Consider the following 16,166-nt stretch of genomic DNA (forward strand, 5'->3'; position numbering starts at 1 on the left):
CTGCTTTTGGGGGAAGGAGAGCTGCACTTAGGCTGCCTTTCACTAGTGGAGACAGGAGCCCATGGCCAAAGCAAACCTGAGGCAGACAGTACCATCCCCTCTGAGTTCAGAACTGGCCTTTCTCCTCCTATCCCTTCCCCTCTCTTCCCAAGCAGGGTCATGCATGGCCACTATGTGCTTACTCCAAGAAAAGGGAAGTTCCTCCCTCCTCCCTTTCAAATCGGTTTCAAGGTCAGTCTTGATACTGGAAGAGTTACTCATTATTTCCAATCACTCTTTCTAAGTTTGGGGTAATGTTCTCAGAAGAACAAACTCAGATGTTTCTAGAACAAGTGTTGTAGTTACCTGGTATTAGCTTAGGAGTTCCCGGATTTGAAAAATAACATTTTGCATATATATATATACACACACACACACACACACACACACACCCTTTTTTAGCAGGAATCATTGATTCATGTCTCATTCACTTCCATTTACTTCAGAGCTAATAAGCTCAAGTTATCTCACAGGGATTTGCCTCTTAAACAGTATACAATGGTTTCTACCTATTGGAATGAAGACTTTAAAGAATGATGCAAGTTTTGCCATGATGCCTCATTAGCCAAATTTTATAAGCAGCTAAGATTGAGTAGCAGCACATTTTGTAAAAATAGCTTTTCATTTTATTAAATTATAAATACATTACTGAAATAGTTTTTGTAATTCTCAGTCACATTGGTCTTATAATTATAAAGCTGCTCATAAAAATAATATACATTCCTTTTTAATGAAATATTTTGTTTTGTTATAAAATTGAGTACCTATGTTTTTCCCAAAAACTTCCAAAATTATAACTTACTTCTTATTTGGAAATGAGAAAAATGAAAGTAAGTATCTTTTCTAGTGAATGTGATCTGTTTTGAATTTGATTAGTTATTTCTAAAATCATTTCAAGGATATTTGAAGGGCATTTTCTAGTATACAAGATTAGTAATTGGTAATTGTCATAAAAGAGTACTATAAAATATCATGGATATGAGAATATTTGAAAATCCGTGGCAGGATTCTACTTTTATCAGTATCATTATAATAGGTGGTAGAAATGCTGTTTGAGGCAGAATAAATAAGATGTAGTGTGTTGCTCCCTGCTTGCTATTAACTGAAAACATTATTAATGCTTAGTGATAGGCTCCCGAGACCCCTAGGGCAGCAGTGATCCAACATAGAAGCAGAGTTCCTGAGTCCTGCCATTGGAAATCTTCTTTTTCTGCTCCCTCAATCTTAAATTAGACAGGCATGAAATACTAATCTAAAATGTAAAGAACCCTTGAAGTACAGCAAGAAACCTCAGAATCAGCTTCTGCAACAAATTTTATCCTTCCACCTGAAAATGTACGAAGAGAAACGTTTCAGAGCTTAGGAATGGACACAGATAGGCAAAAATCATGCTAATAAAGTGTGTGTGTTGGGGAACAGGGGGCGGTTACCGTGTGAATCTGATCATCTGTCCTATTCATTGCTAGTATTTCTTTCTCTCAGGTGTAGTACATGGCTGTTTAATCCATAATGCGAAATTTCTATTTCCTTTGTGTACAGTGGGAAAGACATGAAAGTATTTCTTGCACGAAACTGTTTAGTCAAGATCCTTGTTTATTGTGTGAGATTATCTGGTTGAAACAAAGCAGAAAGCAAAGAGGATATCAGGAAGCCACCAGAGGTTCTTGGCCCAGACTTTAAATAGTATGATAATGGTGAAGATGCTACTGAATTCTGAATGTATTTGGAAGTAAAGGTGACAAGACTGATGATGGATTAGATGTGATTGCTGATGGAAGGAAAGCAGTCAAGGCTCAGGCCTAGATTTATGACCTGAGCGACCAGAAAATACAGTTGTTGCCAACTGATATGGAAAGAACAAGAAGGAACAGTTAAGTTTTGAGAAGTTTATTAGATATACAGAGGCAAGCATCATGAGGGTAGGTGGGACAGAGCAGAGAGAAACTCAGAGCTGAAGATAAAAAATGTGAGTCATGAGTGTATGTATGACGTTTAAAACAATGAGATTTTATGAAGTAATTTCAGGAGAGAATGCAGAGAAAGGAAGCTAGGACAGTCTAAAATATGGATGTTGAAGAATATATTGGAGAGTCAGAGAAGGAAACTGATTAGGAGCACGGCATGGAATAAGGAGATACCCAGAAAGATGTTTTAAAAAAAAAAGTATAAGAAGTCTTTCAGGAAGCATCTAATACTACTAAAGGATTAAATCATATGAGGATAGATAATGACCTTGGAGTTTAGTATAACCTTGATAAAAACTATTTCCATCAAAATAGTGATGACAAACAATTTACTGTTAAGGATTGAACAAGATTAGTGACCTCTGAGTGATTCCAGTCCTAGGAATTTATCTTACAGCTATACTTACACTCCAGCAAAGTAATGTATGTCCAGAGTTACTCCCTGCAGCTTTGTACATAAGCAAACAATTGAAAACAACGTATTTATAAATAGAGAACAAGCAAAATAAATTATGTATGCTCTTTCAAAAGAATACTATCCAGCTGTTAAAATTATAACAGTAGCCTTCTGTGTATTAAAATGAACAGATTTTCCAAGTATAGAGCAAGGAGAGAAACTTGCAATGCAGTGTGCATGGAGTTACCCACTTATTAAAGGACAAAGAAAAATGAATCTAGGTATTTTTTTAAAATAGTAGATAAGTGATTTCATATAGAAGAGAAAGAGGTAGATTATAATGTTGGGAAGAAGACAAACTCTTGTATGTACATTAGCTTTGTTAAATTATGTGCAAAAAGATTACTATTCAAAACCCTAAATGAAAATTTCTATGTAAGTTTGAAAGAAATATTTCTAAGTTAAAATACTAAGAAAAGTAAAGAATAGGCAATGAGGAAACAAATACTAAGTATGGCATAACTGTTTCAAGAAATTATTTAAAAGAAGATTAAATGGAGCTACCTTAAAGGCAGCATTTTTTAAAATATTTACAATATATTTGAAAGTCGGAGTTACAGAGAGGTAAAGACAGACAGAGATCTTCCATCCACTGGATCACTCCCAGAGGACTCAATCAGCCAACTCTGGGTCAGGCCAAAGCCAGGAGCCAGGAACTTCTTCCAGGTCTCCCACATGGGTGCAAGTGACCAAGTACTTGGACCATCTTCTGCTGCTTTTCCCAGGCCATTAGCAGGGAGCTGGATCAGAAATGAACCAGCGCTCATATGGTATGCTGGTGTCACAGCCAGTGGCTTTACTTTCCATGACACAATGCCAGCCTCTAGGAAGCTTGTTATTTTTTTTAAAACTTTTATTTAGTAAATATAATTTTCCAAAGTACAGTTTATAGATTACAATTGCTTCCCCCCCATAACTTCCCTTCCACCCGCACCCCTCCTATCTCCCGCTCCCTCTCCCATTCCATTCACATCAAGATTCATTTTCAATTATCTTTATATACAGAAGATCGATTTAGTATATATTAAGTAAAGATTTCATCAGTTTGCACCCACACAGAACATAAAATGTAAAATACTGTTTGAGTACTAGTTATAGCATTAATTCACATTGGACAACACATTAAGGACAGAGATCCCACATGAGGAGTAAGTACACAGTGACTCCTGTTGTTGACTTAACAATTTGACATCAGAAAACTCCCTAGGATCTAGTAATGAGTTTCCAAGGCTATGGAAGCCTCTTGAGTTCGCTGACTAAATGGCAGCTTGTTTTTTTTTTTTTAAGAGGGAATGATTCATGTCTGAATTAGACCACTGAAAATGAATCTCTCAGCAGGTGATTGGTAAGAGACAACAGTGGGAGAAAATTCCTACAACTGGTAGGAGGTGCATTCCAAGTACTGGTGATGAAGAGAACCAGCATGACAAGGAACATGAAGAGTGCCACTTCCTGGAAACTCCACATCTGCATCAATCCTTTGCAGTGTTCTGCATTCCTAACACTGAGCGATGCTTGTGGAATTTGTATCATCTATTTAAATTGATGCTGCTAGAAAGTCTTAGAAAGCTCTCACCAAATTTTTTCTTCCTCGTAGGTTGGCATCCACTCCAGTTTCCCTTAGCAGCTGGCACACCACCTTGCCACCTTGCCCAAACCCATCTCTGCCCCTGCCTCCTAAACTCTGAGGATTATTATTCTTTACTGGGTCATTAGAGGTTCTCAGAGGTGAATCTCCCTCACCACTTCTAACTCCTGTGTATTTATCTGCTCATCTGCTCTTCATTCCTTCCTGTCCTGTAGTCAAATGACTTCCCTCTCTGCTCTGGATTCCACATTAGCCCCATTTCAATATAAATCTTGTTTCGTAAGCCATTCCTTTTATCATCTATAATGCTGACCTCTTCTTTATTTAATGACTCCACCATTTGGGTGTATTATTCAGATGATATCTCTCTCATCCTTACAACCAGAACACAAAGTAAAAAATCTGTCCTGATCCAGAGCGACCTGTAGTGAAAGTCCTGATTGCTCCTCTTTTCTCAGCTTCCAGGAAAAAAACTCTAATTTTTATTTCCTATCACTGTCTCCACCCCTCCCATTAACTCCTGTCCAACCACTCTGGCTTCCACTTCTGCCACATCATGAAAGCTCTTTGACAATGGTCACCATATTATTAAATCAGAGGCTACTGGTCACTGAAACCTTAGCCCACAGGACTGCTTTGTAGCATTTGGCAAACTTTACCAAAAACCACTCATGCCTTCTCATCCTGTAGGTTCAGTGCTATATCTCTTCCTCTTGATGTCAGTAACAGCACTCTGTTAGTCAGCTTCCTATGTCTTTAAATTTTACTTCTCCATTTATTTGGTCCTATTCTTCTACTACCCATCCTCAACTCTCTTCTGTATTTATTCCCATGTTTCTTAGTCTCTTTGACCAAAGATAAATCTAAAACCAAACATTTAAGGTATTTCTTCCCAGAATAAAAAAGGTGCATAGGTACAAATATTTGTAGTTAATTTTAAGCAATTAACAAACTCATTAATTCCCATCCATTGTAGATAGGAATCTTTCTTAGACCTTTTCATCAAATATCTTCAGCAGCTACTGTGATTTCAATTACTAAAAATAAAAGGTGAATGCTACTTATCCAAATGTGAGGTTTAATCTCTGGTCTACAGTTTCTCATTAGTATTCTGCCTTTTGTATATCCAAGTACCAACACAGACTGCCTTAATGATTTTTTTCCTTACCTGTACATTGCATTCATTCTTTAATTTCTCCTTAAATTGAATCATATTTTAAAATAGAAATAGAAATAAAATTCCCACCACTAATGTTAATGAAAATTCAATATTGCTGTTACTAAATAAGAGATGATGAAAAAGAATCTAACAAATATAGTGATAATCATGTTAGTCAATTATTGTCAAATAAAAGTTTTGAGTTTTAAATCAAGATTCTTTCTTGATTTAAAATGAATATTATCATGCAATCTATTTTTTATATTAATAAGAAATTAATTTTTAATTTAAAAAAGGATGATTATCAAATGTTAAGAAAAAAAATTTCACCAAACTGGGAAATTCTCAAGGAATTAATCCAAAAGGAAAGAAAATTGAAAGGGGAGTAAATTCCTCACTTTGTGATACAATATCATTTAATGCCATGACCTCGTAGAAGTACATGACCTGTACATAGAGTCTTGTTTAAAAGCTACCTTGCACTTGGAAATTTCCCCTCTGCTCTTCATTCACAGCCCAGACCTCTTCATTAAGCCTCAAAACACTGGAGATCATTACATGGATGGATCAGGGACCTCTAGTCCCAGTCAGCAAGTTCACAACTAAACCCATCTTTGTCCCTTAAATGTTTAAGCCTGTTGTATTTCATATCTCTTCAGAGAAACTGCAAGATTTCTTCTTTTTTGATTTTTCTTCATACCCAGCCAAATTTTTTCAGTCTACTCTCCATGAGAAACTTTAGTCTACAATATTTCCCATTACTTAATTTAGCATATTATGGTGTCCTGGACACTTTTTTTAATTGATATAAAAAAGTTGTGTATATTGGGTACCATATGATACAGACATGCATAATGTCCAAATTAGATGAAACATCTGTGTCCTCAAAAATTTATCATTTCTTTGTGACAAAAATATTAAAAGCAGCAGAAGATGGCCCAAATGCTTGGGACCCTGCCACCCACATGGGATACCCGAAAGAAGGTTCTGGCTCCTGGCTTCTGCTTTGTCCAGCCCTGGCCATTGCCTGGTGGATGGAAGAACCCACTCTATCTCTCCCTCTCTCTCTGTAACTCTTACTTTCAAAATAAATAAATAAATATTTTTAAAAAAAGAAAGAGCCCGTAACAAACGAGCCATGTCATTGAGGTGGGAGATGATTTCCTAGAAATCATCTGAAAATTTCTTCTGTCCCTGTTCCATGGTGGCTCACTGGCTCGTGCTTGCTCTCTATCTCTCTCTATCAACATTTTACTCTTTTCATGGTTCTATAAAATTAAAATTAAAAGGAAAAAAACCTGAGAAGCTCCATAACTTAATCTTTTGTACCTACAATCTCCAGACAGTTGACTATTTCTCTTATATAATAAAGCCTCTAGGGAAGAAAACTCATTCAATAACCCCCTTTGGTGTTCAACTCCTTTTTTTTTTTTTTTTTTGTATACAATATGAACTAACATTCTCGCAGTTATTTTCTTTTTTTTTAACTGGATAATATCATTCTTTTTTTCTCTTTTTTTAACTTTTATTTCATGAATATAAATTTCCAAAGTACAGTTCAGCTTATGGATTACAATGGCTTCCCCCCCCATAACTTCCTTCCCACCCACAACCCTCCCCTTTCCCTCTCCCTCCCCCCTTCCATTCACATCAAGATTCATTTTCAATTCTCTTTATTACAGAAGATCAGTTTAGCATATATTAAGTAAAGACTTCAACAGTTTGCACCCACATAGAAACACAAAGTGAAAAATACTGTTTGAGTACTAGCTATAGTATTAAATCACAATGTACAGCACACTAAGGACAGAGATCCTACATGAGGAGTAAGTGCACAGTGACTCCTGTTGTTGACTTAACAAATTGACACTCACTCTTGTTTATGGCATCAGTAATCACCCGAGGCTCTTGTCATGAGCTGCCAAGGCTATGGAAGCCTTTTGAGTTCACCAACTCTGATCATATTTAGACAAGGTCATAGTCAACGTGGAAATTCTCTCCTCCCTTCAGATAAAGGTACCTCCTTCTTTGAAGACCTGTTCTTTTCTCTGGGATCTCACTCGTGGAGATCTTTCATTTAGATTTTTTTTTTTTTTTTTTTTTTTGCCAGAGTGTTTTGGCTTTCCATGCCTGTAATACTCTCATGGGCTTTTCTGCCAGATCCACCTGCCTTAAGGGCTGATTCTGAGGCCAGAGTGCTGTTTAGGACATCTGCCATTCTATGGGTCTGCTGTGTATATTGCTTCCATAATATCAATCTTATCTATTTCAAAATAACAATGTTGAATAACAGTATGTCAACTAGGGGCAATTAAGATGCCACATGGGTTGTCTGAACCTCATATTGGAATGCCTGGATTCATATCCCAGTTAGCTCTTGATTCCAGTTTCCTTCTAATGTGCATGCTGGAAGGCAAACAGGTGGTGGCTCAGATAATTGGATCCTTGCCACCAACCCTGATTGATATCCAGGGTCCTGGCTTAGGCCTGGCCTGTTTCTAACTGTTGTTAACCAACAATTGGAGTGAACCAACAATTGGAAACTCTGTCTTCCTCTGTATCTATCTCTCTGTCTCTCTCTCTGTCTGTGTGTGTGTGTGTTTCAAATAAATATTAACAAACAAAAATTATTTTAAAAATCTCAAATAAATCAGGAGGTATCAATGCCCACTCACCTTTTGCAAATACTCATGTTTCTATCTTTTCCAAGAGGTTCAGAGGTCTTTGGTGAAAATACATCTTGAATCATTCCTCTTTTTGTGTTGTATACTAATCTTGTAATTAGTATGTCAGCAAATTCAAAGTGAGCACAAGTGAAATAAAATCTTTATGATCAATATTTTGTAAAAATATAAGTAGGAGTACTATATGCATCAAAACAGCCAAGGTTATATAAAAATACTTAAGCACAAAATGCTTGTTTTAAAATTGCATTTTGATCTTTTAGCATTTTTGCTTTTTGAGATCTTTGTAATTTATTGAAAATGTATTGAGTAAATTTTTTGTCATTTTTTCTTTTTTTAAACTTTTATTTAGCAAATATAAATTTCCAAAGTTCAGCTTATGGATTACAATGGCTTTTCCCCCCAGTAACTTCTCTCCCACCCGCAACCCTCCCATCTCCCGCTCTTTCACCTATTCCATTCACATCAAGATTCATTTTCAAATCTCTTTATATACAAAAGATCAATTTAGTATATATTAAGTAAAGGTTTCAACAGTTTGCACCCCCACAGAAACATAAAGCGTCGATTTGTTAATTCAACAACAGGAATCACTGTACACTTACTCCTCATGTCGATCTCTGTCCTTAATGTGTTGTTCAATGCGAATTAATGCTATAACTAGTACTCAAGCAGTATTTTACACTTTATGTTTCTGTGTGGGTGCAAACTGTTGAATTCAGCATTTCGATTTTTTTACTTTGCTTTAATTTTATTTTATAAGACCAAAAGTAAGTTTACAACCTTCCATTGCAAAATCAGATGAATTTTTTTCATATCTTCTCATTTTAATTTTCTTATTTAGTTTGTCTCTTTGATCATGTTTATAAATTTTTGTATGTGTGATGAGTTGTTATTTTGATTTATTTTAAATTAGCCTTTTATCTTAATATTATGTCTTAAAAAGTTATTCATTCTACCTCATTGGTAAGAATTATTATCATTTACTAGGTGTTCTGTATAAAGTGATTAGCTCCATTTAATTGTTTTCTACCTTGCTGCAGCAAGCCTGTTCTACTCTTATTATTGTAAATTTTATGATATTTTATCAATTTGTAAAGTAAGGTCTTCTTTTCACTTTGCCCGAAGATACTGATTATTATTTCCTATGTATTTTTACTTAATGAGCATGGGGGATTCTGTGATATGCCAAGAAAATTAATGTATTTATTAGAGTAGCATTTTTAATATAAACTAATGTGAAGTGACTGATTGAATTTTCCATGCAGAATTATAGCACCTCTCAAATTGTTTAGCTTTTATTTCACTTTTGTCAAAAAAGTTTTATATTTGATTCTTTATGGCTATTAATTTTTGTGTATTTGTTTATATCTTGCTTCTTTACCAAACTCTTTTATGAGTTCCAATAGTCTCTTAGTGGATTCTTTTTGACCCCCTATATATAGAATCATGTCATCTGCAAATAGGGATAGTTTAACTTCCTGCTTCCCAATTTGTATCCATTTGATTTCTTTTTTTTAAAGATTTTATTTATTTATTTGAGAGGTAGAGTTACAGACAGTGAGGGGGACAGACAGAGAGAAAGGTCTTCCCTCTGCTAGTTCTCCCCAGTGGCCGCAAGAGCCAGAGCTACTACAATCCAAAGCCAGGAGTCAGGTGCGTCTTCCTGGTCTCGCAAATAGGTGCATGGGCCCAAGGACTTGGACCATCCTTCACTGCCCTCCTAGGACACAACAGAGAGCTGGATTGGAAGAGAAGCAGCCGGGACTAGAATCGGTGCCTATATGTGATGCCGGCAAACGCAGGCGAGGGTTAACCTACTATGCCATGGTGCCAGCCTCCATTTGATTTCTTTTTTATTTATTTATTTATGTATTTATTTTTGCCTAATGGCTCTGGCTAAAACTTTTAAGATGATTTTGAATAGAAATGGTGAGAGTGGGCATTCATGTCTGGTTCCAGATCTCAATGGGAATGCGTCCAACTTTTCCCCATTTGTAGGATACTGGCTGTAGGTATGTCATAAATTACCTTGATTGTATTGAGGAATGTTCCTGCTATACCCAATTTGCTTAGAGTTTTCATCATGAAAGGGTGTTGTATTTTATCAAATGCTTTCTCTGAATCTATCGAAATAATCAAATGGTTTTTATTCTTCAGTTTGTTAAAGTGATGTACCACATTGATTTATTTGCAAATGTTGAACCATCCCTGCATACCAGGGATAAATCCCACTTGGTCTGGATGAATGATCTCCTTAATGTGTTGGTGAATTAGAATGGCTAATGTTTTTCTGAGGATTTTTGCGTCTATGTTCATAACAGATATTGTTCTATAATTCTTTGTTTTATATTTTTCTGGTTTAGCAATTCAGGTGATACAGGCTGCATAGAAGGAGCTTAAAGAATTTGAGAGGATTCCTTCCTTTTCAATTGTTTAGAATAGCTTGAGAAGAATTGGAATTAATTCTTTAAATATCTAGTAGAATTCAGTATTGGAACTGTTCAGTTCTGGGCTTTTCTTTGTTGTGAGGGTCTTTATTAATGATTTAATTTTAATCTTGGTTAATGGTCTGTTTAGGTTTTCTGTCTTCATAACCTAATTTTGGTAGATTGTATGTGTCCAGGAGTCCATCTATTTCTTCTAGGTTTCCCCGATTTGTCAGCATACAGGTCTTTGTGGTAATTCCTGATGATTCTTGTTATTTCTGTGGTATCTGTTGTTGCATATGTTATTACATTTCATTTTTTTTCATCTCTGCTTATTGATCAATTTTGTTTATTTTTTAAAAACCAGCTCTTGTTTTGCTTATTTTTGTTTATTTCTTTGGTTTCAATTTTGCTTATTTCTCTTTAATTTTTATATTTATTTCTCTCATTAGTTTTATTATTATTTTGGGTTTGGTTTGCTGTTGTTTTTCTAGGTCCTTTAGGTGCATTGATAGCTCATTTATTTGATACCATTCCAGTTTTTTCATGTAGGCACCAGTTGCTTTAAACTTCCCGCTTAGCACTGCTTTGCTGTATCCCATAAACAGATGATATAGTGTCAACTACACACATTTCCAGAAATCTTTTGACTTCTGTTTTGATTTCTTGTATGATCCACTGTTCATTCAGGAGCAAGTTGTTCAGTCTCCATGTGTTGGCATATGATCTAGAGATTCTTGAGTTGTTGATTTCCAGCTTCATTCCATTGTGGTAAAAAAGATGCATCATATGATTTTGTTTTTTTTGAATTTGTGGAGACTTGCTTTATGGCATAGCACATAGTCTAGCCTAGAGAAAGTTCCAAAAACTGGTGAGAAGAATGTATATCCTGCAACTATGGGGTGAAAAGTTCTGTAGATACCAGTAAGGTCCATTTGATACATAATATCAATTAACTCTGTTGTTTCTTTGTTGATTGTATAGTTGATGAAAGTGGCATTGAAGCCCTTTGATACTATTGTATTGGAGTCTATGTCTCATTTTAGATAGATTAACTTTTTTTAAATAGCCAGGCGCCCTGTTACTAGGTATGTATACATTTATTATAGTTACATCTTCCTGTTGAATTGATCCCTGAATCATTACAGTGCCCTTCTTTGTTTATTTTATCAGTTTTTGCATTAAAGTCTATTTTGTCTAATATTAGAATGTTGTCACTTGCTCGTTTTTTGCTTTCTGTTAGCATGGAATAACCTTTTCCATCCTTTAACTTTCAGTCTGTGCATATCTTTGCTGGTGAGACGTGTTTCTTTAAAAGAAAATAGATGGGTCTCGTTTTTTATTTTTTTTTTAATTTTTGGGAGGTGGTCTTATTTTTTAATTCATTCAGACCTTCTGTATCTAAATATTCAAGATAACTTGGCCCTCTCATTTTCCCATAAATATTCCTATTGTTTATTTCTGATTTCTTTTGTATCTTTACTGGGGGATTTTCTTCCTTCACTTTCTTTCATAATGATGGCTATTTTTTTGTGTGTCTCATGTGCAGCACATCCTTAAGCATATTTCATAAGGATGGACAAGTGCTGACAAATTCTTTTAATTTCTGTTTGTTATGGAAGGTTTTTATTTCACCTTCATTAATAAATGAGAGCTTTGCAGGGTACAGTATTCTGGTTGACAGTTTTTTTTTCTCTTAAGACTTGGAATATTTCTTGCCATTATCTCCTAGCCAGTAGGGTTTCTGATTAGAAGTCAGCTGTGAGTCTAATTAGAGATCCTCTGAATGTAATTTGATATTTCTCTCATGCACATTTTATAATCTTTTCTTTATGTTTTACTGTTGAAAGTCTGATTACTGAAGCCATAAACAAGAGTGTCAATTTGTTAAGTCAACAACAGGAGTCACTGTGCACTTACTCCTCATGTAGGATCTTTGTCCTTAGTGTGCTGTACATTGAGATCTAATGCTATAACTAGTACTCAAACAGTATTTTTCACTTTATGTTTCTGTGTGGGAGCAAACTGTTGAAATCTTTACTTAATGTATGCTAAACTGATCTTCTGTATATAAAGAGAAATGAAAATGAATCTTGATATGAATGGAAGGGGAGAGGGAGTGGATAAGGGGAGGGTTGTGGGTTGGAGGGACGTTATGGGGGGAAGCCATTGTAATCCATAAGCTGTACTTCTGAAATTTATATTCATTAAATAAAAGTTCAAAAAAAAAGAAAGTCTGACTATAATGTTTATTGTGGTGAAGATCTTTTCTGATCAAGTCTATTAGGAATTCTATGCGACGACTCTGCTTGCACATCCCTTTTTTTGTTATTATTTCACTAAATATGCCTTTTAGTCCATTCTCTCTTTCCATACTTTCATGAACTCCTAAGATCCATACATATAGTATCCCATAGTCTCCAACACTTTTTTTGATTTTGTTAATTTCTTCTTGTTTTGTTTTTGTTTTGTTTTGGTTTTGGTCTGTCTGAAAGATTTCCAAAGATTTGTCTTCTGGCTTGCATATACTTCTGCCTCACCAAGTCTGTTGTAAAGGCTTTCTGCTATATTTTTATTTGATCTATTGAATTCTTCTTTTAGAATATTTCATTTCATTTCTCTTTAAAATCAATTTCATATGAAAAATTTTCATTCATGTCATGTATGGTTTTCTTTAGTTCATGCATTTGCTTCTGAATGCTTTTTTTAAAAAAATATTTTTGGTTATTTATTTGAAAAAGCAGAGTTACAGAGAGGCAGAAGCAGACAGTGAGACAGAGAGAGAGAGAGAGAGAGAGAGAGAGAGAGAGAGAGAAAGGTCTTCCATCTTCTGGTTCACTCCCCAAATGACCACAGTGGCTAGAGCTGAGCTTATCCAAAGCCAGGAGCCAGGAGCTTCCTCCGGGTCTCTCACGTGGGTGCAAGGGTCCAAGGGCTTCGGCCATCTTCTACTGCTTTCCCAGCCTGTAGCAGAGAGCTTCATTGGAAGTGAAGCAGCCAAGACTAGAACCAGTGCCTATATGGAATGCCTGTACTGCAGGCTGGGGCTTTGACTCTCTGCCACAGCGCTGGCCCTGTCCTCTGATTGCTTTTGAGTAATGCTATGATTAATCTTTTGGATTTAATTTCCATCATTTCATCAATCTTTTTTTTTAATTTTTTTTTAATTTTTTTTTTTGACAGGCAGAGTGGACAGTGAGAGAGAGAGACAGAGAGAAAGGTCTTCCTTTGCCGTTGGTTCACCCTCCAATGGCCGCCGCGGCCGGCGTGCTGCAGCCGGCGCACCACACTGATCTGATGGCAGGAACCAGGTACTTATCCTGGTCTCCCATGGGGTGCAGGGCCCAAGCACCTGGGCCATCCTCCACTGCACTCCCTGGCCACAGCAGAGAGCTGGCCTGGAAGAGGGGCAACCGGGACAGAATCTGGTGCCCCAGTGTGCCGGCACCGCAAGGTGGAGGATTAGCCTAGTGAGCCACAGCACCGGCTCATCAATCTTTTAATCTTCACATTCTAATATTACAGTTTTGTTGTGTGTCTTTGTGGAGGTCATGACGTCTTCCTTATTTTTGGTTTTTGAATTTCTGTGTTTATTTTTAGGAATTTGTGGAATTCCTGTTTTTTCCTCTGATGGTTTTATCTTTGAGTCATGTCTCTGTGGCTTAGTGGAATGTCTGCACTTTCAGTGAATACCAAGAGGTGTGTGCTGGGTGTGACCAGGGAACTCTGATCAGTGCTGTAAGGTGAGGTGAGTATCCAATGTAACACCCAAGTTGGGCGTGATAGATCTTCTCTTATTAAAAGAAAGTTGGAAAATGGTCACCTCTGTTAATGTGATCACTCCTTCACCTCCACTCCTCCAAGCTAAGCAATGCCCAGGTGTTAGCCCCCAGTTGGTTCAACACTCTTCCATGCTGCTGTATGAACTGCATAAATGATCAGCACAGGCCTCACTGTGAGCACAGTTCCTACTGCAATTACCCACCCCAGGCAATCAAGGAGCTCTGAGAGTGTGGAGCCACACCCAGTGATTGCCAAGAGACCCAACTACATCCTGCACCCTCTCTTATAGCCACCGAGTCCCCACAGTCTCAGCACATAAGGCTCACATGGTCACTGGATGCAAGAGTTCCACTCTGCACTCCCAGTCTATCCAGTCAACAGAGAGGCAGACATTCCCCAAACCAACTCCACCTAGTCAGCTTGAGCCCTGGTGCCTTTAGTATGTTGGGAGGCTGGGGGTGCCTCACAATCCTACGCTGGTGCTCAGCCACCTGTAAATCCTCCCAGCCAGGCTCAAAGTCAGTGGGGACTGTGGATTTTTCCCTCTACTAGAATCTTTGGATCACATGCATACACAAGAGCCACTGGCCGAATGTTGCTCTCTCCCTCACACTGTTTCCAGTACTGCCAGGAAGATGGAATCCTGTCTCAGCCAGTTGCTCTGCACACATACAAAGGCTTCCCAAGATGCTGCCCAAATTCAAAATGGCACCCGCCCTTTCACAGCCACACTGCAGGCACTGTTGTAGGGGGGTTAAGTGAGATAAATGTGCCCTTTTTATTTCCAATGAGCCCACGGGTAACCACAAGTGCCTGCTAGCCCATAGGGCTCCAGTCTGAACTCACGCCAAGCTTGCCCTCTGGCTACATCACTATGGGTTGCTGCAGTCTGGTTTCACCCCTGTGGACAAGCTGCTGCCCACTCCAGCTCTCAGCTGCTGCAGTTAGGTGTTGTGTCCATGTTCGTGCTGTGTGTATGCACCTTCCACACAGGTCCACAGTGTTCCTCTTCCTTTTGTAGAATTTCCAGTGTGGTTTTTCTCTCTGAGTCTCCTCTGAGAGTACACTTCCAACACCTTTTTTTTTACTGTTTCTCCTTAGCCTAGTACAGTATGTCATTCCCTAATCTACCATCTTAGAATCTTTCCAGTGTTTCTGAACATTTTGTTAAGATAAATTCTTCCAATTCATGAACATGGATGATTTTTCCATTTTTGTGTGTATTTTTTTCTTTCTTTAATGTTTTGCAGTTATTTTTGTAGGTTGCTTTCACACCCATGGTTAAATTTATCCCAAGGTATTTAATTTTTCTTATAGCTATTGTGAATGGAATAAATCTTACAAATTCTCCCTCATCCATGGCATTGTTTGTGTATTCAAAGGCTATTATTGATTTTTGTGTGTTCATTTTATATCCTAAATTTTTTCAAGCTTTCTTATGAGTTTCAATAATCTTTTAATGGAGTCTTTTGGTTCCACTATGTAGAAGATCATGTCATCCACAAAGAGGGATAACTTGACTTCCTCTCTTCCCATTGGTATCTTAAGTGGGCAACCCTCCAGGCCAGATTCAAAGTCAGTGGAGACCACAGATTTGTCCCTCCAATAAAGGCCTTCAGTCATGTGGGCCACTGCAGCCTCTACTCACCTTATTAATGTGTCATTTCCTCCCTGCTAGTCGCCTGTTATCCTTGTTGGGGCAGGGAAGGAAGCAATGGTCACCCTGCCCCCTCAACTATAACTCCAGGGTGGGCTCAAAATCACTGGGGTCCCTGAGGTTCTCCCTCAGGCAACATCACCAATGACATGCGATTCCATAGGTTCCTCTCACCTTGCTCCAAGAAGATAGTGTCCCCTCCAGCCTTAAGCTGCAGAAGGAGCCAGAAGTATACCACTGTCTGCAGAGTGATTATTCCAACCCTGCTGCCCCATGATGTCTGTCTGCTTTCTGTAGAATTTCCACTGAAAACTTCTCTGCAACTGTCCCCTGGATATGCAATTCCTTCCCTTTTCTTCTGTTATTTTCCCATGGTCAGAATCAGCATGTGCTTTCCCTATTCAGT

This window comes from Oryctolagus cuniculus, chromosome 4 (assembly GCF_051225735.1).
Source record: "Oryctolagus cuniculus isolate XC-2025 breed Fujian yellow rabbit chromosome 4, ASM5122573v1, whole genome shotgun sequence".
Classification (NCBI taxonomy): Eukaryota; Metazoa; Chordata; class Mammalia; order Lagomorpha; family Leporidae; genus Oryctolagus; species Oryctolagus cuniculus.